Source organism: Podarcis filfolensis (assembly GCF_964270895.1).
Source record: "Podarcis filfolensis genome assembly, chromosome: 4".
In the NCBI taxonomy this organism is placed as follows: Eukaryota; Metazoa; Chordata; class Lepidosauria; order Squamata; family Lacertidae; genus Podarcis; species Podarcis filfolensis.
Genome location: NC_139607.1, coordinates 98,516,882 through 98,540,911, shown reverse-complemented (window position 1 = coordinate 98,540,911; position 24,030 = coordinate 98,516,882). Strand labels below are relative to the sequence as shown.

Here is a 24,030-nt window from a genome sequence, read left to right as displayed (position 1 = left end):
AGCTCTGACTGAAGCTCTTTCCACATTCCTCACACTGATAAGGTTTCTCCCCTGTATGAATTCGATAATGGGAAGTCAGATTCTGACTGTGACTGAAGCTCTTTCCACATTCCACACATTAATATGGTTTCTCCCCTGTATGCATTCTTTGATGTGAAGTGAGACTGTGGCTGTGACTGAAGCTCTTTCCACATTCCACACACTGATAGGGTTTCTCCCCTGTATGAATTCGCTTATGGGAAGTGAGATCGGAGCTATCAGTGAAGCTCTTTCCACATTCCACACACTGATAGGGTTTTTCCCCTGTATGAATTCTTTGATGGGAAGTGAGATGGGTGCTCTGACTGAAGCTCTTTCCACATTCCACACACTGATAGGGTTTTTCCCCTGTATGAATTCGCTTATGGGAAGTGAGATCGGAGTTCTGACTGAAGCTCTTTCCACATTCTACACACTGATAGGGTTTCTCCCCTGTATGAATTCTCTGATGGGAAGTGAGATTGGAGTTATTCTTCAAGCTCTTTCCACATACTACGCACTGATAGGGATTCTCTTCTGTATGAATTCTCTTATGGGAAGTGAGATCGTGGCTGATTCTGAAGCTCTTTCCACATTCCACACACTGATAGGGTTTCTCCCCTGTATGAATTCTTTGATGGGAAGTGAGATGGTAGTTCTGACTGAAGCTCTTTCCACATTCCACACACTGATAGGGTTTCTCCCCTGTATGAATTCTTTGATGGGTAGTGAGTTTGGAGCTGTGACTGAAGCTTTTTCCACATTCCATGCACTGATAGAGTTTCTTTCCAATGAGATTTTGTTGATGGGAAGTGGAATGGGAGCTCTGACTACACATTTCTCCACACTCCAAATTTTTACGTGGCTTGTCCTCTCTAGGGATTTCGTCATGGTCACCTTTGTTCTCTATTTCCGTTTCATCACAATCTGCAATGGAGACAAAAAGGGGTTAGAGCCTCAGGAACAAATGGAGAAAAACTGAAGGGTGTGTGTTCATTACCTGTGCTGTTTGTCATTAACCAACATATTAATTATGAGATTGTGATGTGTTGTTGAATGTTGCTTTGTTTGATATACAGTAGTGGTCAAAATTATGGAAGCTTTTTGGAAAAAAGTGTATTTCAGAGGTTTGATGGCTCATAACACCACTTCTTTTGGAGTAATATCATAAAGTTATATATCAATGGGAAGATAATTTAATCAAGAATGCAATTCAACAAAGTTCATTTAATTATCCGTATTCTAGCAAATGTTATAGCCAAGTAACCAGAGAAAGGAAGCACAATTTGCTTAGGTTGTAAAACATTATAAAATTATAGAAATGGCACAAAAAGTTGACTGGTCACCCAGAAAGAGATGTAAAATTGTAGCATTAAGTGAACAAGGCTACCGCTATGAAGAAATTAGATGAAAGATGGGAAAAACTTAACCAAAGATGGCCTTTCTATATTTTTGAAGAGGTATAAGGAGACTCAATCACTATAAAATCAGACTGGTAAAGGCAGGAAAAAGTGCACAAAGGCAGATAACGATCAAAGAATGGAGAGACTGTCCCTACATGACAGAAGAAAATCATATGGATGTATACAAGATGACATGGAGCAATGTACTGTGAAGTTGAGAGCTAGGACTCATCTAAAGGCTAGAATTCTAAGGAAAAAGCCATTGTTATCTCTCAAGCAAAGCTTGAAATGATTAAACCCATGTTAACTGGACAGCGGAACAATGGGACAGTGTTATTTGGAGCATTGAGACCCAAATCTCCTTGCTTGGTATTGATGGCATGAAATATGCAAGAAGAATCAGAGATTTACATCCTACTTGCATTACACCGACCGTGAAACACGCAGATAGTGTGATGATCTGGGGCTGCATGGCAGCAAAAGGTGTGGGCAGAATATGCGTCATTAATGGGAATGTAAAACGCATCACCATAAAGAAGGCTGATCGCCGAAGAATTGATGCTTTTGAATTATGGTGCTGGAGGAGACTTTTGAGAGTCCCATGGACTGCAAGAAGATCAAACCTATCCATTCTTAAGGAAATCAGCCCTGAGTGCTCACTGGAAGGACAGATCGTGAAGCTGAGGCTCCAATACTTTGGCCACCTCATGAGAAGAGAAGACTCCCTGGAAAAGACCCTGATGTTGGGAAAGATGGAGGGCACAAGGAGAAGGGAACGACTTCCGGTTAGCGCCGGCGCTTAATGGCGGATCTCAACCGGAGCTCCGGGAGAGATCTGCTTCGCGGGTTCGGGTCCTGTCAGCTACGGCGAAGCGGGGACCCTTAAAAATCACAGGCGCGTTGCCTGTGAACAGGAGACTCGGCGGGCACCTTTGCGCCCCCCCGACGCTGCGAAATAGCCTTTTTAAAGGCTGCGGAGCAGCGGAGGGGTTTTGGAGCGGTGCTGAGAGTCGTTTTCACCCAGCCTGCGAAGCGAAGCCGCGTCGCCATTAGCGGAGAGCGCTGACTTCTTCCCGTGAAATTGGATTAAAAGAACAACCATCCGTGAGTAGGATTGACTGTTAAAGTATAATTGGACTCTAAAATAAAGAAATTGGGCACCGAGACGGATAAGCACTAAAAAGGAAGTCTGCTTTCCGTTCTGTAGCAAGATCAAAGCGAAAGGCACTCTAGCTGTAACTGCTTGAGAGGAAACTTGTGGGAATTAAGAAATCCACCACCAAAGCAAAGAACTCCCCCCCCCGAAGGCAGGAGGGGGGGGGAAGAAGACTTTAAAAGTGTTTCCCTGCCAATTTAAAAGAATTGGATTAAGTACCGCTGCTCTTTAACCTGGGATCGGACTGCCGGAGAAAAGGAACCGGCTAAGGACTGTTGCTATAAGAAGGTAAAAAGTATCTTTAATTGACTTTGGTTACTTCCAATTTGAAACACTGTCTCTGTGGCATTACAAAGTTACTTACAGGACATTATTGATCGGGATCCCCTTGAAAGAGAAAAGAAAAATTGAAAGGGACTAGGAAACTTTTATTTTTTTATTTTTTTCTGAAGAGTGGGATTATTTTGAGAAGCATAGAACTGACTCTACGCCCTCTAGAGGACCTACAAATTGTTTCAGCAACAAGTGGAGTTTGAGAACTTTTGTTTGTGAGCTCCAAAGTCTGGGAATGACCTTGACTAAAAGACTTTGTTATGGCAGATGGTAAAGAGAAAGGGAATTTACAAGAAACAACCTTGAGATCTGGCAGACAATATAAAATTGACCCTTTCATGCAAAGAAGGGCCTCTGTAACAGGAGCCTCTGGAACTATAGTGGCTGCAAAGCCAAAAGTGAAAGCAATGTCTACAGAAGAATCATTTGCTAAGGTATTGGAGAAGATAAATGACTCTTTGGAGGAACTAAAAAAGCAAGGCGCAGAGACTAAATTGCAAGTTGCTGAAACTAAAGTACAAGTTGCTGAAACAAATAAAAAAATTGAAGAAATCTCTGGGAAAATTGACCTAAATACCAAAAGTATAACTGACCTTGGGAACAAAGTGAACTCAAATGCAGAAGCAATTGGGAAATTATTGGAAGATTCATCTATAACACGAAAAATAGCTGAGGAAGCTAAGGAAATTGCAACTGCTGCGGAGGAAAGATTTCCACCAGTTTACAAGAAATTGGACGAGTATGAACTGGCACTCTCTATGCAGGATATGCAACGTAAGGAGAGGAATTTAAGGATCAGACTTGTGCCGGAAAAGGAAGGAGACAACTTGGTGGATTATTTGACAAAAGAATTCTCTGATTTTTGGAAGCAGGAGTTGGAGAAAGAGGACTTTAAGATAGAAAGTGCATTTAGATTGGGAACAAGACAGAAGAAGAATCGACCCAGAGATTGTCTTATTACTCTAAGATCAAAGGAGGAGCGAGATAAAATACTGAACCTGCACTACCAAACAACCCTTCGAATTGAAGACTTTTTTATTGAGATTTTTAAAGACATCCCTAAGAGTATCTTGGACGCAAGAGGACATTATAAGGACCTGGTGACACTGCTGAAGAAGAACTACATACCATTCAGGTGGGAATTTCCCCAAGGCTTGTCTTTTAAATATAAGGGAAAGAAGAGAAGAATAAAGACTGTAAGTGATAAAGACAAGTTCTTGGGAGAGCACGAAGAAGACCTACAGAAAGAGACATTTCCAGGACAGGGGCATCCATCACTGGACACGAACACGGCACCACCGACGGACGAGGAACAAAAACAGGGAGCTGTAGGAGGAAGGAGTAAATAATCCCATCATGGCTCTGCAACTTCTAACCTGGAATTGTAACGGCTTGAACATTCCCAGGAAGAGAAAAAGTATATTTCATGCCTTAAAGAAAGACCAATTGGACTTGATTTGCCTACAAGAGACCCATGTGACAAGAGCACACAGAAAATTACTAATAAATAAAAGACTGGGACAGGAATTTATATCCTCAGACAGAGTAAAAAAGAGAGGAGTGGTGATCTATGCAAAAGAAAAATTGCAACCGAAACAAATTTTTAAAGATGATCAAGGAAGATATTTGGCAATTGAAATTCAATCCCAAGGAGAGAAGTATTTGATAGTGGGAATCTATGCACCAAACGAAGGGAAAGCTGAATTTTTTAAGAAGTTGCATGAAATCTTGATGGACCATATGGATTACAACTTAATTTTGATGGGAGATATGAATGGAGTAGTTTCAACAAATATGGACAAGGCACAAAGACAGGTAATAACAAAAGATGGAAGACTACCAAAGACTTTTTTTGAAATGACTGACAATATGGACTTGATTGATATTTGGAGAACAAAACACCCATTAGAAAGAGAGGGAACCTTCTTTTCTGAAGCCAAAATGACATGGACAAGGATTGACCAAATCTGGGTGACTAGCAGTATGGCTCCGAACATAAAAAAAGTAGAAATCTGCCCAAAAACTTTCTCCGACCATAATGCTGTAAAGATGGTGATGAGGCAAACAACAACTGGTTCCTTCAGATGGAGAATGAATGACACCTTATTCAGAGATGAGGAGATCTGCAAGAAGGCCCAAAAAACCTTGAAAGACTACTTTGAAATTAACTTAAGGTCTAAAGTAGAAAAAAGAATAGTATGGGACGCAAGCAAAGCCGTGATGAGAGGGTTTTTGATTCAGCAAAATGCTTTAAAGAAGAGAAAGCAAAATGAGAAGAAGGAGAGAATTTTGGAAAAGATAAAAGAAGGGGAAAAACAATTAAGATCAAAGCCAAAATCCCAAGAGATTTTAAGAGAAATCAAATTTCATCAAACACAATATATGGAACTGATGAATCAAGAATTAGAGTGGAGAATTAAACAAATGAGACAAAAGACCTTTGAATCTGCTGATAAATGTGGCAAGTTACTGGCTTGGCAAATAAAGAAGAGACAAAAACTCAACACGGTAACAAATATAGAAGTGGAAGGAAAAAACATAAGCAACCCAGCGGAAATTAGGAACTGTTTTCAGAACTACTTTAGACAACTTTACACACAAGGGCCGCAGAAAGAAATGGACATACAACAGTTCCTCGAGGAAAATGGGCTGAAAAAAGTTTCGCAAGAAAGTAAGACAATATTGAATCAGGAGATATCAGCACAAGAAATAGAAGATGCCATTCAAGGTATGACGCTGGGCAAATCCCCCGGACCGGATGGACTGACTTCCAAATATTACAAAGTTTTGAAGGAAGGGTTGATACAACCTTTGAAGGAAGTCTGCAATGAGATTATGGAGGGGAAAAAGGCACCCGATACGTGGAGAGAGGCCTACATTACACTTATACCAAAGACAGAGACTGAAAAGACCCAACTTAAAAACTACCGACCCATCTCGTTATTGAATGTGGATTACAAAATCTTTGCTAATATTTTAGCAAAGAGACTGAAAAGAGTTTTGATGGAGGAGATTCACGGGGACCAAGCGGGCTTTCTCCCAAAAAGGCATTTGTCGAACAATGTAAGGAATATAATTGACATTTTGGAAAAGCTGGAAGTGAACATAAACACTAAAGCTGTTTTGATATTTGTGGATGCCGAGAAAGCCTTTGACAACATTTCTTGGAGTTTTATGTTGAAGAACCTCCGGGGGATGGGGGTAGGCCAAGGGTTTGAGAATGGTATAGGTGCAATATACTTTGAACAGAAAGCTAAACTAATTGTAAATAATGTGGTTACAGAAGAGTTCAAGATTGAAAAAGGGACACGTCAGGGGTGCCCTATCTCCCCACTACTTTTTATATCGGTCCTGGAGGTTTTGCTTAATATGATTAGGAGGGACCAGTTGGTTAAAGGGATTCAGGTCGGAGCTAAACAATATAAACTGAGAGCATTTGCAGATGACTTAGTACTTACATTACAAGAGCCAGAAGCTAGCACGAAAAGAGTTTTGGAAATAATTCAAGAGTTTGGTCATATGGCAGGATTTAAATTGAATAAGTTTAAGACAAAGGTTTTGGAGAAAAATTTGACACAGATAGAAAAGGAAAGGTTCCAGAATGAGACAGGGTTAACTGTGGTTAAAAAAGTGAGATATTTGGGTATAAACATGACAGCTAAAAATGTGAATTTGTTTAAAGACAATTATGAAAAAACTTGGAGAGAAGTGAAAAAAGATTTGGAGATTTGGTCCAACTTAAAGCTTTCCTTGTTAGGCCGTATTGCAGCTATAAAGATGAATGTATTGCCAAGAATGTTGTTTTTGTTCCAAGCATTGCAAATAATTGATAAAATGGATTGTTTCAAGAGGTGGCAAAAAGACATATCTAAATTTGTCTGGCAGGGCAAAAAGCCCAGAATTAAATTTAAGATATTAACGGATTCAAAGGAAAGAGGGGGGTTTGCCCTGCCAGACTTTAAACTTTACTATGAAGCGGCAGCTTTCTGCTGGCTGAAAGAATGGCTACTTCTTGAAAACACAGACATTTTGGATTTGGAAGGTTTTAATAACATTTTTGGGTGGCATGCATATTTGTGGTATGACAAGGTTAAAGCACATAAAAGTTTCAAAAATCATATTGTCAGAAAAGCACTATTAAATGTCTGGGTCAGATATAAAGACTTGCTGGAAAATAAAACTCCAAGGTGGCTGTCGCCAATGGAAGCTAAGGCAGTTAAAAAGTTAAATATGGAGTCCAAGTGGCCAAGATACTGGGAAATTTTGGAAAAGGAAGGGGACAAATTGAGATTGCAGAGTTTTGAGAAATTAAAAGGGAAGGTGAGAGACTGGTTCCACTACCATCAAATAAATGAAGCGTTTAAACTGGACAGTAAAATTGGCTTCCAGGTGGAAAGATCAAAATTGGAGACAGAACTGTTAGAACCCAGTACTAAGAATTTGTCAAAAATGTACAATTTGCTGCTGAAATGGAATACACAAGATGAAACGGTTAAATCGGTCATGATTAAATGGGCTCAGGACATTGGTCATAATATCTTGTTTGCTGATTGGGAAAAGTTGTGGACCACCGGGATAAAATTTACGGCATGTAATGCCTTAAGAGAAAACATTATGAAAATGATATATAGGTGGTACATAACCCCAGTCAAGCTTGCAAAGATTTACCATGTGCCTGACAACAAATGTTGGAAATGTAAAGAAACTGAAGGTACATTTTTTCATCTTTGGTGGACTTGCCCGAAGATTAAGGCATTCTGGGAAATGATCTATAATGAACTTAAAAAGGTATTTAAATATACTTTCCCCAAGAAACCAGAGGCCTTTCTCTTGGGTATTGTCGGCCAAGCGGTGTTAAAGACGGATATAACTTTCTTTATGTATGCTACAACAGCAGCTAGAATACTCATTGCGAAGTACTGGAAGACGCAAGAGCTACCCACACTGGAAGAATGGCAGATGAAGGTGATAGACTACATGGGCTTGGCAGAAATGACGAGCAGAATCCGAAACCAGGGAAGAGAAGCAGCGCAAGAAGAATGGAAAAAATTCAAGGACTATTTAAAGAAATATTACAAAATTAATGAAAGTTAGAATGATGTTGGACTGGAAAGTAAATGGTTACTATTAGTAATGGTTAAGACAAGGAGAATAAGGAAGATTAGTCTAAATTTAAATTAAAATAAGGGAAGATTTGCTGAGCAATCGATAAGAATTTGGAATACAGAAAAGGGAGGCATGAGGAAGTCGGGGAAGAAAGGTATAAGAAATTAGGATATGAAATGGTACATGTTTTTTGTTTTGTTTTTGTTTTTGTATGTTTATGTATGTTGTGTTTATATGGAAAAAATAAAAATATTATAAAAAAAAAAAAAACAAGGAGAAGGGAACGACAGAGGATGAGATGGTTGGACAGTGTACTTGAAGCTACAAACATGAGTCTGACCAAACTGTGGGAGGCAGTGGAAGACAGGAGTGCCTGGCGTGCTCTGGTCCATGGGGTCACGAAGAGTAGGACACGACTAAATGACTAAACAACAACAAAACGCATCAATGAAATACTTGAGCGCAAACTGAAGCGTTCCGCAGGTGATCTTTACCCAGATACGGAAGCATTTATATTTGTTTGTTTGTTTGTTTTCTATTTCAACAAGATTCAGCTCCATGTCATGTTGCTGCTGTGTGCAAAAGGTGCTTTCAAGATAATCTTATTTCACTGCCGGAATGGCCTGGGAATAGCCCAAACATTAACCCAATCAGAAATCTATAGAGCCGACTAAAAAAACTTATTAGTCAGAAGCAACCCAGCAATAAAGCCCAATTAACAGAGACAATAATTCAGTCTTGGTTTGGCATTCTTACAGCTTCAGAACTAAAAACTTGGTTCACTTCATGGAAAGGCGTTGTAAGACCGTAATGAAAGCTAAAGGTTACCAATGGTTACCAAAGGTTTCACGTTTTTTTCTTCATGATTGCTGTTCTAATAAATACTCCTTCATAAAAGTCATTGCATTACATTCTTCATTAAATTGTCTTTCCATTGCTCTATAATTTTATGGTATTACTCCACACAAAAGTGGTGTTGTGAGACATCAAACCTCAGAAATACACATTTCACAAAAGATTTACACAAGTTTGGCCTCTAGTATAAGTTGTTAATTTTAAAGTTAATGTTCTTTTTATATGGGTTCAGATTATTATTATTTATGTTTCATGATTATATATGTGTTGTGCCGCTCAGAGTGGCTGAGGCAACCCAGCCAGACGGGCAGGATAGAAATAAAAATTACTATTATTATCACAGTGGTGCCATCTCCAATGTCAGTCGTCTCTTTGGTCAACCCAAGACTGACAGGAGCAAAAACAAAAACCTGAAGCTACTTATCTTTCCTAACAATTCTGAAGCTGACATTTAAGATTGCCTCAGAAGTTCAGACCAGCCCAATCCTGGTAGAAAAAGGAATAATTTGAGAAAGATTGTTCAAAGAAAAAACTGTAATTTACTCTTTATTGTGGGGGTGTTAGGTTCCCAGGTGTTATGGGGGCGCTGTTGAGCTCTGTGAAAATAGATGAGGTTGGTCACATTGAGGTATTTTTTGAATTTCCAGGCAGATATGACGATCCCACAGGGAGGCTTACCAAGAGAGGCCACGATCCCACAATTCTCCTCCATGACATCCTTATGCAGAGCTCTCTGGTCAGGATCCAGCAACGCCCACTCCTCGTCCGTGAAACGAACAGCGACATCTTCAAAGCACAATGAACCCTAAATGGAAATGGAAATGTCCTCCTCTGAGACAGCAGAAATATGATCTGCTACACAATGCTCTGTTGTTTCCTTCCTGTACATTGCGGTGTTGTTTCAATAGGGTTGCTTTGCTGCACATTTCAAATATGGATGCTTATTTTATTCTGCGTTTTAATTATGCGTATTTGTCTTTGTGCAAATAGGTGGTACTCCACCTTGTGTTTTCCAAGTCATTCTGCCTACGCAAGCATTCCAGTTTGCCCGATGGAAGGGTCCACTTTCTCCTTTCCTCATGAGCTGTTCTGGGGAGTTCCCTCCAAATGCCCTAGAGCCAAATTCAAGGGGTTCATGTTGGCATGGAGGGGGGAGCAATGGGGGGCAGGCCCCATTTTGCAGCCGATGGGGCTGGTTAGGTGAATCCAGGCCACTATTTGTTCACATTTGTCCACCCCTTAGAAACCAATTTTAGCATTCATTGATCAATCTTGTATAAGGTTACCAGATTTTTTTCGATGAATCTGGGGACACTAAGTATAAATAAATAAATAAATAATACTACATGTGTGGTACGTTGATGCTGCAGCGACGGAGGTGGCAGAGGGGCGGCCACCACCTTGACCTCAACCGCCACGGTTCCCCTTCCTCCGAGGCTTCTATCTCCTTTCTCCATGAGCCTGGGTAGCCCCTGAGTTGTTGGTTCTTCGGTGGTGGTGGTGGTGGGGAAGCGCTGCGCGGTGGGTCAGGCATGGAAGGCGAAGAAGGAGGGCCAAGAGCAACGCCAAGGTTCGGGCAGCGCGATGCCTCCCTTCTCATCAGAGCAGCCCCAATTCCATTCCTACTTGCATGCTAGCAGGAGGGAGCGTAGATCCCTTAGCTGCGAAGCGAGGCTTTACACTGCCTTTCGGAGCAGCCCCATCCCAACTGCTACTTGCGTGCAAGCAGGAGGAGGCAGGGATCTCTCAGGCAGCTCTGGGCTGCTGAGACTGCCACTGCTGCATTTCCCAGGGACATTAGATGAAATCTGGGGACATGCCAGGGATGGTATTTGTCCGCAGACTTATTCACAAATCCGAGGACAGTCCCTGGGAAAAGGGGACGTCTGGTAACCGAAGTCAAGAAATAAAATAAGACAATTTTGAATGGCCATCTGTCTCTAGCATGATCTAGCAGAGATTCCTGCAATGAATGGGGTCTCCTGGCTCTGAGAGACAAGCAGGGAGGGTGGCTTCTGGAAAAAGAAGAGGGAGCCATCGGTGGCTCTTCCTTATCCTGACTCACCTCTGCCTCTCGACCTTCCTCTCCCACTCGCCTCCTTCCTCTTCTGCCTCTGATTCTGCACTGCATTTTGCCCCAGAGTCTCCCAGCTCACTAAGCCCTCTAACCCCTTCAGCTTCTGACACCTCCTCTTCCCAGGCTTCTCCCTCTTCCCCCCCTGACCGCCCATCCTTCTTCTACCTCCACTTCTTGGGCTCTCTTTTTTTTTTTTTATACAATATTTATTGAAATTTTCAAAAAGTTTAAAAAACAAAAAAAAAACCAAACACACACAAAAAAAGAGAAAAAACCAAGAACAAACATATACCTTTCAATAACATTTTTCCTTGACTTCCCCACATCTCCTCTTCTTGTATTCCAATTCAATTTTTAGTTCAACAAGTTCCTGTCCCCAAATTTTTCCTTATTATATTTAAATCCTTTTTGTTTAACCAATTTTAACATAAATCTCAATCTTGATACATCAAATCTTATTCTTAATACCTTTTTCTAAAGTCGACCCCAATTCCATTTCACGATTTCCCCATTTTAATCTAAAATAGCAAAACAGATTATTTACACGAAAGAAAAAAAAGAATATATTTATACCGCCTTTGGATACCCAAAACCCCACTCCCCACTTTTCCCGGTTTCAATCTCCAACCAATGTCCATCAATCCATCTGGTATCAGCCTGGTGATCTCACATCCGAGGCCCTTAAGTCTCTCTCCTTTCCTCTCTGCCGGTTTTTTTAATAGTCCTTTATGTTAAACGCCAGATCTCGGAGAAGCTCTGTCCCCATAAGGTCCATACTTCTTCCTGCCAGGCCACCAAATTTAAAATTGTAATCCAAATCTTGTTTTTTACTTCTTTTAAGTCCAAATGTCCCAGAAACTCCTGCTTCCACTTTGGTCAAATTTACCTTTCCCTTTAAGGCCATCTTTACAGGCCTCTGGCCTGCCAGGTCTCCATATTTATGATTGTAATCCAAATCTTGTTTTTTGCTTCTTTCTTTAATCCTCTGCTGCATTATAGCTCCTCCTTCCTTTCCCTCTAAATTGTCATTTGTAGCTTCTTCAAATTTCTCAAATTCCTTTTCTTGTTCAGCTGCAAGAGTTTTTAGTTCAAGGGCACAGTCTTTTTGTTCTGGTACAGAGACTTGAGTCAAGTCCCTTCCAATTTCCACAGGTTTGTTTACTTTTTCATTCAATATTATGACATTTTTAGCCAAAACAATGCTTTGTTCGTGAAGTTTTCACAGGCTACGAAAGATCTTCTCAAGTGCTCTGACCACCCATCCTTCTTCTACCTCCACTTCTTGGGCTCTCAGCCATCTTCCTTCCTGGTTCCCCAGCTGTATCCTCCCACCATTCCTCTGTGCCCAACCAGTCCATGACACTGCTCCATCCCTCGGCCTCTGTCCCCACAAGGCACCTTCCCCTGACCTGATCTGGTTCCACAGCCGCTGCTTCCCTTCTGCCCCCATGAAAAGACAGATCAGGAGGTCTTGCTGGCATCCTTCTGTCACCTGCAAGAGAAAATAGGTAAGCAGGATGCCAGGAGTGCTGGCTTCTCTCAGAGGTGAAACAGGGCATCTCTAACTGGAGATGGGCCTTTGAGAAAGCCTTACCTACTGAGTGCAGTTAGAGGTTTGTTCCCATTTCATATGTTAGTTGTACAAAAATACATCTCCCCTCCTCTGAACCCTTGTTCCCAACTGTCTCCCTCCAAAACAAGATGAAAAGAACCCTCAGATGACTTGGAAAACCAACAGAATGAGATCAAACTGAGAAAAACCACCTTTCTCTTACCCAGTGGCCTCTCTCTGGTGACCAACGGAGGCCTCTCTGCCTCACAGGAATCCAGGTACATTTCTGCAAAGAGATCCTTTCCCTGAAAAAGAAACACGGATTCAAAACAGAGAATGGGGAGAAATACTAGAAAGAGAATGGCAAAGACTTGAAGGCTGTGAGATCTCATTCCATGGATGCTTTCCCAGAAAACAGATGGGCCATCAGCAGACCATTATGGGATGTTCTCTGTCCTGCTTGGAGCCCCTTGGGAGTATCCAGAGGAAAGTCTCTCTCACCTGCTTTCTCTCCTCTGCCTGACTCAGGAGGAAACCTTCGGCCAGGGCCACCGCCTGGGAACTGGTCTCCGCTTCGCATTCCCTCACCCAGCTCTCCATCTCCGGGGGAAGAACAGCCAGGAACTGCTCCAAGATCACCAGGTCCAGCATCTCAGCTTTCGTGCGCCTTTCCGGCTTCAGCCTCTGATGGCAAAAGTGGAAGAGTCGGCTGCAAACCTTTCGGGGTCCTTTGGCCTCCTGGCAGCAGAACTGCCTCAACTGCTGGCTCTGCACCTCTGAGCGGAGGGTGTCCTCCTCACCCAGGATCTTCTGCACTGGGTTTTCCCAGAATCCCCCACTGCTCCCAGTTTGGCTGGCATGGCCTCTTCCTGCTTCAGAGCCAGCTGAATCTTGCTCCTCCATTTGTGCTCTCAGGAAGCCTCTGAGAGATCGCAAGGAACCCTTTGGTCTTCTGACAAGTTCTGCCCTTCTAAATGAGAAGCTGTAGCAAATCCTACAAAGCAAATACATTGTTCTGTTACAGAATTTGTAGGACGGGGGGGGGGGGAATGGTTCCCTGAGCAAGAATGGATGAGTCTTGCTGGGAACCAGGGCAGGATTGCACCGCATCCCAGACAATGAGCTATCTTTTTGAAAAGAAAGAGCAGGAAGAGGAGAAGAAATACGTCTCTAGCCTTCTAGCAATGCAAAATGTGGAGGCAACTGAAGCGATTTCTGGAATGTTAATCAACATGGTTTCTGCAGCCTTCCAGTCAATGCATGAAGTGAGAACCAACAGACAAGGGAATCGTTTGTATCTTGTGAAAAATGGATGCTTGGCTCTAGTGGGGGTCCTCACCCGGGGGTCCTCAGAAGTTGCTCCTCTCCACTCCCCTGCTTCTGTCTCCTTTTCTTGCACTCCTGGGGTGGGGTCCCTTTTTCTTTGCTCTGAGGGCCAGGTATGTATCTGATTAACCTGAGGGCCAAGCGAGCAGGGCCAAAGACATCTCCCTTGATATTTAGCCAGGTAATTTTTATTATTATTATTATTATTATTATTATTATTATTATTATTATTCTGTTAGATAGCTTAACAGACACACAGCCATTGATACCAAGGTCCCAGGAGGCTAGGTGAGTAGCAGCGCTCATTTCCGGCTGGTTTGCCAGCAACAATCCCTTGGGACAGAGAGGATGTGGTTCTGGGATGCCATGCTCTGGGTGCGAGGGGATTGCTGCAGTGGCCTCTGTGAGGAGCTGCCCATGGAGACGACTGGGAAACTGGTCTGCAATGCAGCAGCCAGACTATGGGATGGAATCCCTCTCTTTGTTGCTGGCCTTTCTTTCCCACTTTAACTTCCTTCCTCCCCGTTGTTCTTTTTTTGGGGGGGGGGCTAGTCCATCTCCTCCTCCAGCTTTGGAAAACCATTTGCACATGTTTCCTCTGTTGTGCAATGAGGCTGAGCAATGTCACACAGAGTTAAAGTCCAAGGGACTCCTTTGTTTAAAGAAGGGAGATCTTTTCTGAAAGGGGGGGCAGAGGGCCAAATGAGTTTGGGATCCTCTGATCTCCAGGAAGGAGAGCGTGGCAGACCTGGCCCCTCCCTGATCAGGCCCCCCAGGCATCCTCCCCTGCTGCAGCCCTGGGACCCCCCCCCCCCCGTCTCCCCACTGCACCCTCTGGGGGGAGAGAGAGGAGACTCACCAGATCCCAGGAGGGGACAGCGAGGCAGCCCTTGCAGGAGAGACCCCAAAGCAAGGAAAGGACTGGGGAGGGAGGATCCTTGGCTCTGGAGGACCTGGCCCCCTCTTGCTTCCTGGCCTCTCTAGGAAGGCAGCTCACTTCCCTTTAACCCTTGCCAAGCCGAGTCCCTCCAGCTCAGCCCTCTCTCGCTTGGCAGAACCTCAGATTCTTATTATTTTTTATGGATTTAGGGGGACAGCTGCCCCCCTGGCTATGCCAATGCCCAGATATCCTTTTGGGGGTGAGGCTCTTGGCTTGACTCTGAGCATCTCCCTCCCTTGGCCAGAAACCAGAGGAAAAGCTTGCAGGGAAAAGGGCTTTGCAGGAGGCAAGGAAGCTCCTCCTAGAATTCCGGAGTGGAGAGATAGGAGGGGATCCCAGGGTCATCTAGTCCAACCCCCAGCAATGCAGGAATCTCAGTTAAAGCATCCATGGCAGATGGCCGTCTGATCTGTGCTTTGAAACCTCCGAGGAAGGAGAGTCCACCATCTCCCAAGGGAGACCTTTCCCTGCCCATCTGCTCTTAGATGTCCCTCAAGGCAGCAGGTCCTGAGTTCTAGCCCTCCTGAAACAATCACACTGGCTACCTAGGAGGAACCAAGCGAGGTTCAAAATAAATTAATCCTGTTCTCATCATAAATGAGTAATACTTTCTTATTCATGCTTTTTATGCTAATATACAAAAGTATGCTATTTCCCTTTCCAGAAATGCTTAATTGCTAATTCGATGGACTGAAAATGGATGGTGGTTGTTACTATGTTTAGGGAAGCTTTTAATATTTGATGGACTATTGTATTTTAATATTTTGTTGGAAGCTGCACAGAGTGGCTGGGGAAATCCAGCCAGATGGGAGGGGTATAAATATATTATTATTATTGTTGTTGTTGTTGTTGTTGTTGTTGTTAATTAAATTGATCAGGTGAGTTTTCTCCTTTCAAAAGAGGCAGGTGGAATCTCCATGGTTGCTAATAGAATAACGCTGAAAGGCTAGTGAAATATGGGGAGCCCTAGAGCATCTGTTTGGCATGCAGAATGTCCTAGTCAGTGTTGACCAGGGGTCCTCAAACTGTGTCCTGTACGGCCATTTTAGAACCCGCCAAGTGCCCGAGGCTCAAAGCATCTCACCACTCACTGAGTCAGTCGTCATGCTGCGCTGAGGTAAACGCCACTGGCGTGGTGGCAGCTCTACCAATGAAAGGCCAGGGGGTTTCGCCAGGGGATGGGGAAGTGTTGTCTTTTGGCTTGAAGAGCGAAGTTGAGGTTGGTGTAGGAAGGCAGACTTGGGTCGATTTGGATTCGTTACATAGACATTTACTTTAAAGGTGGGAGAAGGAAGTATAGTTCTATTTCTGTGAGTGGTGCAGCGGTCTTTCCACTCATGTGGTTTACATGCTCTGAAAGTTGGGATCTGTTTTGATATTTAAATTTTTAAAGGATGGAGTGAAACCAGATATTGAACATCTCGTTAGACTGGGGAGCCACATTTTGGTTGAAGGAGGCCAGGATAATCCCCAAAGGCCTAGGCTGTCCCTCCACTGTAGTAGGATTTGGAATCCAGGAGAAAACTCTTGGAATAGCCTTGCCAGGTGCTCAGGGATGGACTCACCTGTCCCCATGTCCTTCTCTTTGCAGATGTGCTGCAAACTGTGTTGGAATGTGACATCAAGCTTTATCAACAGCGGAAAATAACAAAGAAACATGGCGTGAGCTGTCTTCCGCAGTCGTCTCCTTCTTGGTCAGAATAAAAGAACAAAGAACAAAGGATGGAAGTGATTTACAGACTGACTTCTGTACAGACTGACTTCAGTATCATGGTATCATGGTACGCTAGCAATGGGAGAATGAAATACTGACAGTTTGGCCCCCAAAAGGGAGCTGGGTTGCAAAAGCTGCAGCTAATAGGGGGCTGTCCTCCCCCCTCCCATCTCACCTGGCTGCTAGGTAGGAAAGCAAGACCCAGAGAGAGATGTGGGAAACCCCGAAACCAGCTTGCTCTGTGCTGGAGCCAAAGCTGCCACTAATAGAGAAGCAAGATCTGTTCGGGTCTTGATGCTGTGAGCCCCTCCGTCCTACACTCCGGTTGTGTATGCGAGTAAATAAAACTAGATATCATAAAGACAACACAGTCTCCGCTGACCTTCGTTCCAAGGAAACCGAAGATGGGGAAGCGCCTGGGACCCCTGGAATCTCACCGCTCAGAGACTGGGGTAGTTTGCAAATACAAACACACACACAATAATTTGTGCCTGTGTTTCTAATAGATAACTAAGTGTGAAGAGCATGTCATGTGCTTTAGCAACAGCCCTCCTGGAAATAAGGAAATGCAACCCCCATTGCATTCAAAAAAGCAACAAGGGAATCTGCTCTGGTGTCCCATGATGTCTGTGGGGCCCCTAAGTAAGAGGAGCCATTGCTTTGCTTTCTTTTCTTTTTTTAAAAAATAACTTAATTAAAGAAATTTTAGCATAATCAAACATTCAAATTACATTTTACAATTTCAATTAACACCCCCACCCCGCCATGCGAATTCCCCCAACTTCCCTTCCTGGTTTATAACATCTCTGTTTCTTTTTCTTATAAATTTGTATTCCTTATATATTAAAATGAAGGTTATAACATTTGTCTCTTGCTTCTCATTTTTACCTCATAACTGCATTTTCTGTTTGTATTTGTCCATTGTAAGTGTATCACTCAAATCCTGCCAGTGAGGTCATTTCTATGCATTGTTTTTGTATATACATCTTAAAAGGTTCCCAATCTTTTTAAAAGTCATTATTGTCCTTATCTTTAAGTCTCTGAGTTAGCTTCGCCATTTCAGCCTATTCCATCAACTTTTCTTGCCAGTGTTCTTTCACTGGTTTTTAATCCCCTTTCCATCTTTGAGCTAGTAAAATTCTGGCCACTGTTGTCACATACATGAAGAGATTTTCCTTATCTTTTGGTAAATCTTGCCCTAAAATACATAATAAAAACGCTTCTGATCTTTTAACAAAGGTTATCTTAAAACTTTTTTTTCATTTCATTATAGATCATCTCCCAATAGGTGGAGCCAGGTGGGCCCAGGTCCAGGGGGAGGGGGGTTGCCATGGTGACAAGGACCGGTAAAAGCCATAGACTTGCAGGCGGCCATTTTGGGTTAGCAGTGAGGCGAGGAGGAGAGAGCAGTTGGTGGCAGTTGACGGAGGACAAGGCGAGGCAATCAGTGGATTCTTTTTTTCCCCAGTTTATTTCATTTATTGTTTTTCTCTTCTTGAAGTTGTGCCACAGGCTTTCTTCATCCAGCAATGGTGAGTATTGGAGGAAACAAGAGTAGGGAGAGGATAGCTGTCAACGTTTCCCTTTTTTGAAGGGAAATTCCCTTATTCCGAACAGGATTCCTCGCATGAAAAGGGAAAAGTTGACAGCTATGAATGAGGGAGAGGATCCCAAAGACCTGCTCCCCACTGCCAGGACTCTTTGCCCCCCGCTGCCAGGACTCTCAGTTGTGAGGAACTGACAGCCTGACTTTTGCTGGAGGCAGAGCAAGATCTCTTGCTCCAGGTGACAGAGCTGCCAGGCAGCTGCCCTGAGAGGCCTCCACGCCCTTCAGGTGTCCAAGCACCGGACAGTGGAGGCCATTCTGGGGCTGCCGGAGAGGAGGACCCTGCTGGCTTACGTTCAGGTATCCTGTCTGAAAGGGGAATCATCTTAGGGACTTCCTGTGAAATTCTGCGTCAGGGATGCTGTTCCTAGAATGGAGGCATGTGCAAGAGGTCAGTCGCGATCTACTGGTGGATCCACAACTCTGGTCACTGCTCCCTGAGAAAAGCTCAACAACTCTGGGCAAAGACAATGGGTAGATCACTGGCAGGTTTTTTATTACTGGGAGTAGATCTCAGCATCTTGGAAGTTGGACGTCCTGTAGCCTTTCTAGGCCTTTTAATCCATTTCTTTTTAACTTTTATATAAACGACATTGTTCAGTACATGGCAAAGTACAAGTCATCGGCTCCAGCCATTGAAGGTAAACGTTTGAATATATTGCTATACGCCGATGACATGGCTTTAATGGCACTCACCCGAAGAGGCTTACGCAGCATGCTGGAGGGGATCGCAGCCTACTGCTCTCATAACTCACTAAAGATAAACTATGACAAAACAAAAATTGTGGTGTTTACTAGAGCTCGCCACACCTTTAGATGGTCTTTAGACGAACATGTGATTGAACAGTGCCCCTTTTTTAAATATCTGGGTGTTACATTTCAGGCTACATCTAGTTGGCTAGCCCACTTTAAGGCTGTAACCATCCTAACACGAAGAACAATTGGTGTCCTGCTTAGTTTCTTCCATACCTGGGGAGGACAATTGGTGATCCCGGCATTAAGAGCTTTTGTTGGGAAAGCTATTCCCCAGATGTTATATGGGATAGAACTCTGGGGGTGGAACCAGAGGCTGTTGGAACGGCTTGAAATTTTGCAAAATTATTACTTCAAGAGGATTCTAGGCCTTCTTCAAGGAACACCAGCAGCTTTCTTGAGGGTGGAAGTTGGATTACCCTCTGTGTCTGCCAGGGCCCACTTAAGATTCCTACGATTTTACATCAACCTTGCAAACACTTCAAACACCTTATTGGCCAAACAAGCCTTTGTATCTCTTCAAAAGAACACCACTTGGCGTCAAAACCTATCTGAGATCCTGGTTAGATACACCCTACCAGAGTTTAATATTCTCAAACTGTGGAGCCCGGACAAAGTTCGGGAATGGATCCTGGAGAGAGACGCTCTGTTAAATATCACAAAAATACAGAACCCAGGGTCCTCCCACTGGTTTCCCCGACTGAAAACAGTCAAAACCTGCGCCAATTATTTGGCGAATATCACCAATCCCACCCTTCGGAGAGCTTTCACCATGGCCCGTTTTCAAACCATTCCTACGGCCTATTTGTCAGGCAGATATGCAAAAATCCCAGTAGAGCAGTGTGGTAAACCTTCGCCTCCAGCCGCCTGCCCCTCCCTCACCTGTCTTTGCTCTCCGGCCAGTCCAGGCTTCTTGAGCAGGGCTGGTAGGCGTGTTTACGTTTTACAGAACCAAGACCAAATAAACCCGGTAGGGCTGCCACCACTCCCTCTGTTCCCGGGGACCCAGAACCACAACCCAGGGAGTAGGCTGTGACCCGTTATCACTGGCTATCCCCACTCTACAAGTTGTATCCACAGACTTGCAGACAGAAATTCTACGGTAGAGCGTAACCAAGCGCAAGGCTAGGATTTAGCTATTCCCTTGGAAAGGCACATAAACCAAACAGTTTCTTCTTTAAAAATTTATTTTAAAAGAACAACAGAAAAACATGCTAAAATAGCAGGCACTTCTTTGACAAGTTACAAGTAAGAAAAATAAAGACATTGTAGAGTCTAACTGACTTACATACTCACAACTAAGAAATAGATAGAATAGTTGGAGTCCTTCCAAAGTCCGCATTCAAAGTCTTTTCCGATTCTCCATTACAAAGGATGAAAGGACGGCTACTAGGTGGAACATCAGCAGCCGGGCGGATTGCAGAGCGCGCTTTCTCAGCCATTTCTAAGATCTTTTATCCCCCATTTCCAAGTAGCGTCGGAACCCCACAACCAATCATAACTCCTGATTATTTTTTGAATTCGCCAATGACGAGCTTGTGGACTAATCAATCTAACTCCTGGCAGCTGGACTCATTAAGAACCCAGAGCCTAAATCAAAGGGTTCCTCCCTTTCCGTGAAACTTATGTAGATTCACATTCTCAGGCAATCAAGGCCAGATAACATCACTGAGGGAATGCACTTAACTTTGGACCCAGGTGTCAAAGCTTTCATTAAATCAAGGGGTTTCCTTTCCCATAGTAAATCTCTCACACTCTGGGAGCCTGCTAGTCTGAGGTTAAAGGGACAGAACTTATATCCCATGATCCTTGTGGCTAGCTGGTTACCCACAAGGCCTTACTCTTGTTGCTTGACCAAGGAATAGCTTCCAACTAAACCTAACTTTACTACAAGCAGCATATATGTCCTTGTCATATGAGAACCAAAGAGGATCTCACACATTACATGTTGTATTGTCCCATCTATTCGGCCTTCAGGGATGCGATGTTACAAACTATTCCCAAATCAATAGCTAACTCTGAGGACCAAGTAAAGTTTTTACTGGTGGACGCTGATCCACGGATTTCTCACGTGGTAGCGGTCTTTGTGGTGAAGGCTATGAAAACTAGGGTATGGTTCCTGGAGGAAATGGAGAGGTTCCTCCCATTGCTCTCCTAACCTGTTGCTGTATCTGCTTTCCTGAATGGCGAGGTTTTTGGGTAGTTTCCTTGCTGGGACAGCATGGCATGAATTTTAACTTATTTTTATAATTTTATTGTTCATCTTTTAATAATGTTTTATGGTATTTTGTGTAAAGGCATGGACCTCACAAATCTAATAATAAACTTTGAACTTTGAACTTTTTTTTTTATAAATTTTTTATTGGTTTTTCAACACATATTAAAAGACAATACAACACAATACATAGACAAACAAACATATAAACACGTATAATTTCTTAACCTTTTTTTCCTTAATCCTTCTTTCAGCGACTTCCCCATACCTCCCCTTTCTGCATCCCTGTTTTAAATCTTTCCAGCAACCCCTAATTTCAATTACTTATAGCACTTTCTTTAAATCTTTTTTCTCATATCCAATTGTTTGTCACTGCAATTCTATTTTGCGTTACCCAAGACATTTTAACACTCATTAATTTTACAACAGTTCTTAAGATAAACTTTAAATTTCTTCCAATCTTCTTCCACCGTCTCTTTCCCTTGGTCACGGATTCTGCCAGTCATCTCAGCCAGTCCCATGTAGTCTATCACCTTGGTCTGCCATTCTTCCAGTGTGGGTAGCTCTTGTGTCTTCCAATACTTTGCTAAAAGTACTCTTGCTGCTGTTGTAGCATACATAAAAAACGTCCTATCTTTCCTTGACACCAATTGGCCTACCATGCCCAGGAGGAAGGCTTCTGGTTTCTTCACGAATGTGCATTTAAGCACCTTTTTCATTTCATTATAAATCATTTCCCAGAAGACCTTGATCCTTGGGCACGTCCACCAAAGGTGGTAAAAAGTACCTTCAGTTTCCTTACATTTCCAACATTTATTATTGGGCGTATGATAAATTTTTGCAAGCTTGACTGGGGTCATGTACCACCTATAGATCATTTTCATAATGTTCTCTCTTAAGGCATTACATGCCGTAAACTTTATACCGGTAGTCCATAACTGTTCCCAGTCAGCAAACATAATGTCATGACCAATGTCTTGTGCCCATTTAATCATAGCTGATTTAACCGTCTCATCCTGTGTATTCCATTTCAACAGCAAGTTATACATTCTTGACAGATTCTTAGTATTGGGTTCCAATAGCTCTGTTTCTAATTTTGACCTCTCCACCTGGAAGCCAATTTTCCTGTCAAGTTTGAAAACTTCATTTATCTGGTAATAATGAAGCCAGTCTCTTACTTTGGACTTCAATTTCTCATAACTCTGCAATTTCACTTTTCCCTCCTCATGTTCTATAATTTCCCAATATTTTGGCCATTTGGATTCCATATTAAGTTTTTTCACTTCCTTGGCTTCCATTGGTGACAACCACCTAGGGGTTTTGTTTTCCAACAAATCTTTGTACCGAATCCAAACATTGTATAATGCTTTCCTAACAATATGGTTTTTGAAACCTTGATGGATTTTAACCTTGTCATACCATATATATGCATGCCAGCCAAATCTGTTATTAAACCCTTCCAAGTCCAAAATGTCTGTGTTTTCAAGAAGCAGCCAGCTTTTCAGCCAGCAAAAAGCCGCTGATTCATAATACAGCTTTAAGTCCGGCAGGGCAAACCCCCCTCTTTCTTTTGCATCAGTTAGTATCTTAAATTTTATTCTGGGCTTTTTGCCCTGCCAGACAAATCTAGATATGTCTTTTTGCCACCTCTTGAAACAATCCATTTTATCCAAAATCTGCAATGTTTGAAACAAAAACAACATTCTCGGCAAGACATTCATCTTAATAACAGCGATTCGGCCTAACAAGGAAAGTCTCAAATTTGACCATACTTCTAAATCTTTCTTAACTTCTGACCAACATTTCTCATAGTTATCTTTAAATAAATTCACATTCTTAGATGTCAAATTAATCCCCAGGTATTTCACCTTCTTTGCTACCATTAAGCCAGTTTCACTCTGGAACTTCTCTCTTTCAGCAACTGTTAGGTTTTTATCCAATACTTTCGTTTTCTGTTTGTTCAACTTAAATCCTGCTACTTGACCAAATGCTTGTATTAACTCTAAAACTCTTCTCGTACTAGTGTCTGGCTCTTGTAAAGTTAATACTAGGTCATCTGCGAACGCTCTCAATTTATATTGTTTAGCTCCGACCTGAATCCCTTTAACCAGCTGGTCCCCTCTGATCATGTTTAATAACACCTCCAAGACAGATATAAAAAGTAATGGGGATATTGGGCACCCCTGTCGTGTCCCTTTTTCAATAGCAAATTCTTCTGTTACCACATTATTTACAATCAGTTTTGCTTTTTGTTCAGAATAAATTGCACCTATACCATTCTCAAAACCTTGGCCTACCCCCATCCCTTGGAGATTCTTTTTCATAAAACTCCAAGAAATATTGTCAAAGGCTTTCTCCGCATCCACAAATATTAATACTGCCTTAGTATTAATATTAACTTCCAGCAACTCCATAATATCTATTATGTTTCTCACATTGTCTGACAAATGTCTTCCTGGAAGAAAGCCCGCTTGGTCTTTATGAATCTCCCCCACCAAAACTCTCTTCAATCTTTTTGCCAAAATGTCTGCAAAAATTTTGTAATCCACATTAAGTAATGATATAGGGCGGTAGTTCTTAACCTGGTTCTTCTCAGTCTCTGACTTTGGTATAAGTGTAATATACGCTTCTTTCCACTGTAAATGGTTCCCAGACTCTTTTGAAGTCCTTTTTGTCCTTCTCTCATAGTTTATCTGTTAGCTTAGCCAACTCTGCATAGTTTATCAGTTTTTCTTGCCTTTATTCCTTTGATGGTATGTCTTCCGTCTTCCAATATTGTGCAATCAAGATTCTGGCCGCTGGTGTAGCATACATAAGTAATATCCTTTTTTTTTGGGGCAGCTCTTGGTTTGGGATACCTAACAAAAAGGCTTCAGGGTGTTTAAGAAAGTTCATTTTGAACATGAAGCTGTTTACTTTCCTAGGCTTGGAAAGTGTAAGAATGGAAGTCAGTCTTATCTCTTCCGCTCTGCTGTG

At 42.6% G+C, this 24,030-nt stretch overlaps 1 long non-coding RNA gene across 1 annotated transcript in view; it reads left to right on the top strand.

Moving 5' to 3' along the window:
• Positions 1 to 24,030, top strand: part of LOC310761005 — an 87,442-nt gene that overhangs the window by 41,077 nt on the left and 22,335 nt on the right. The window lies entirely within an intron of this gene.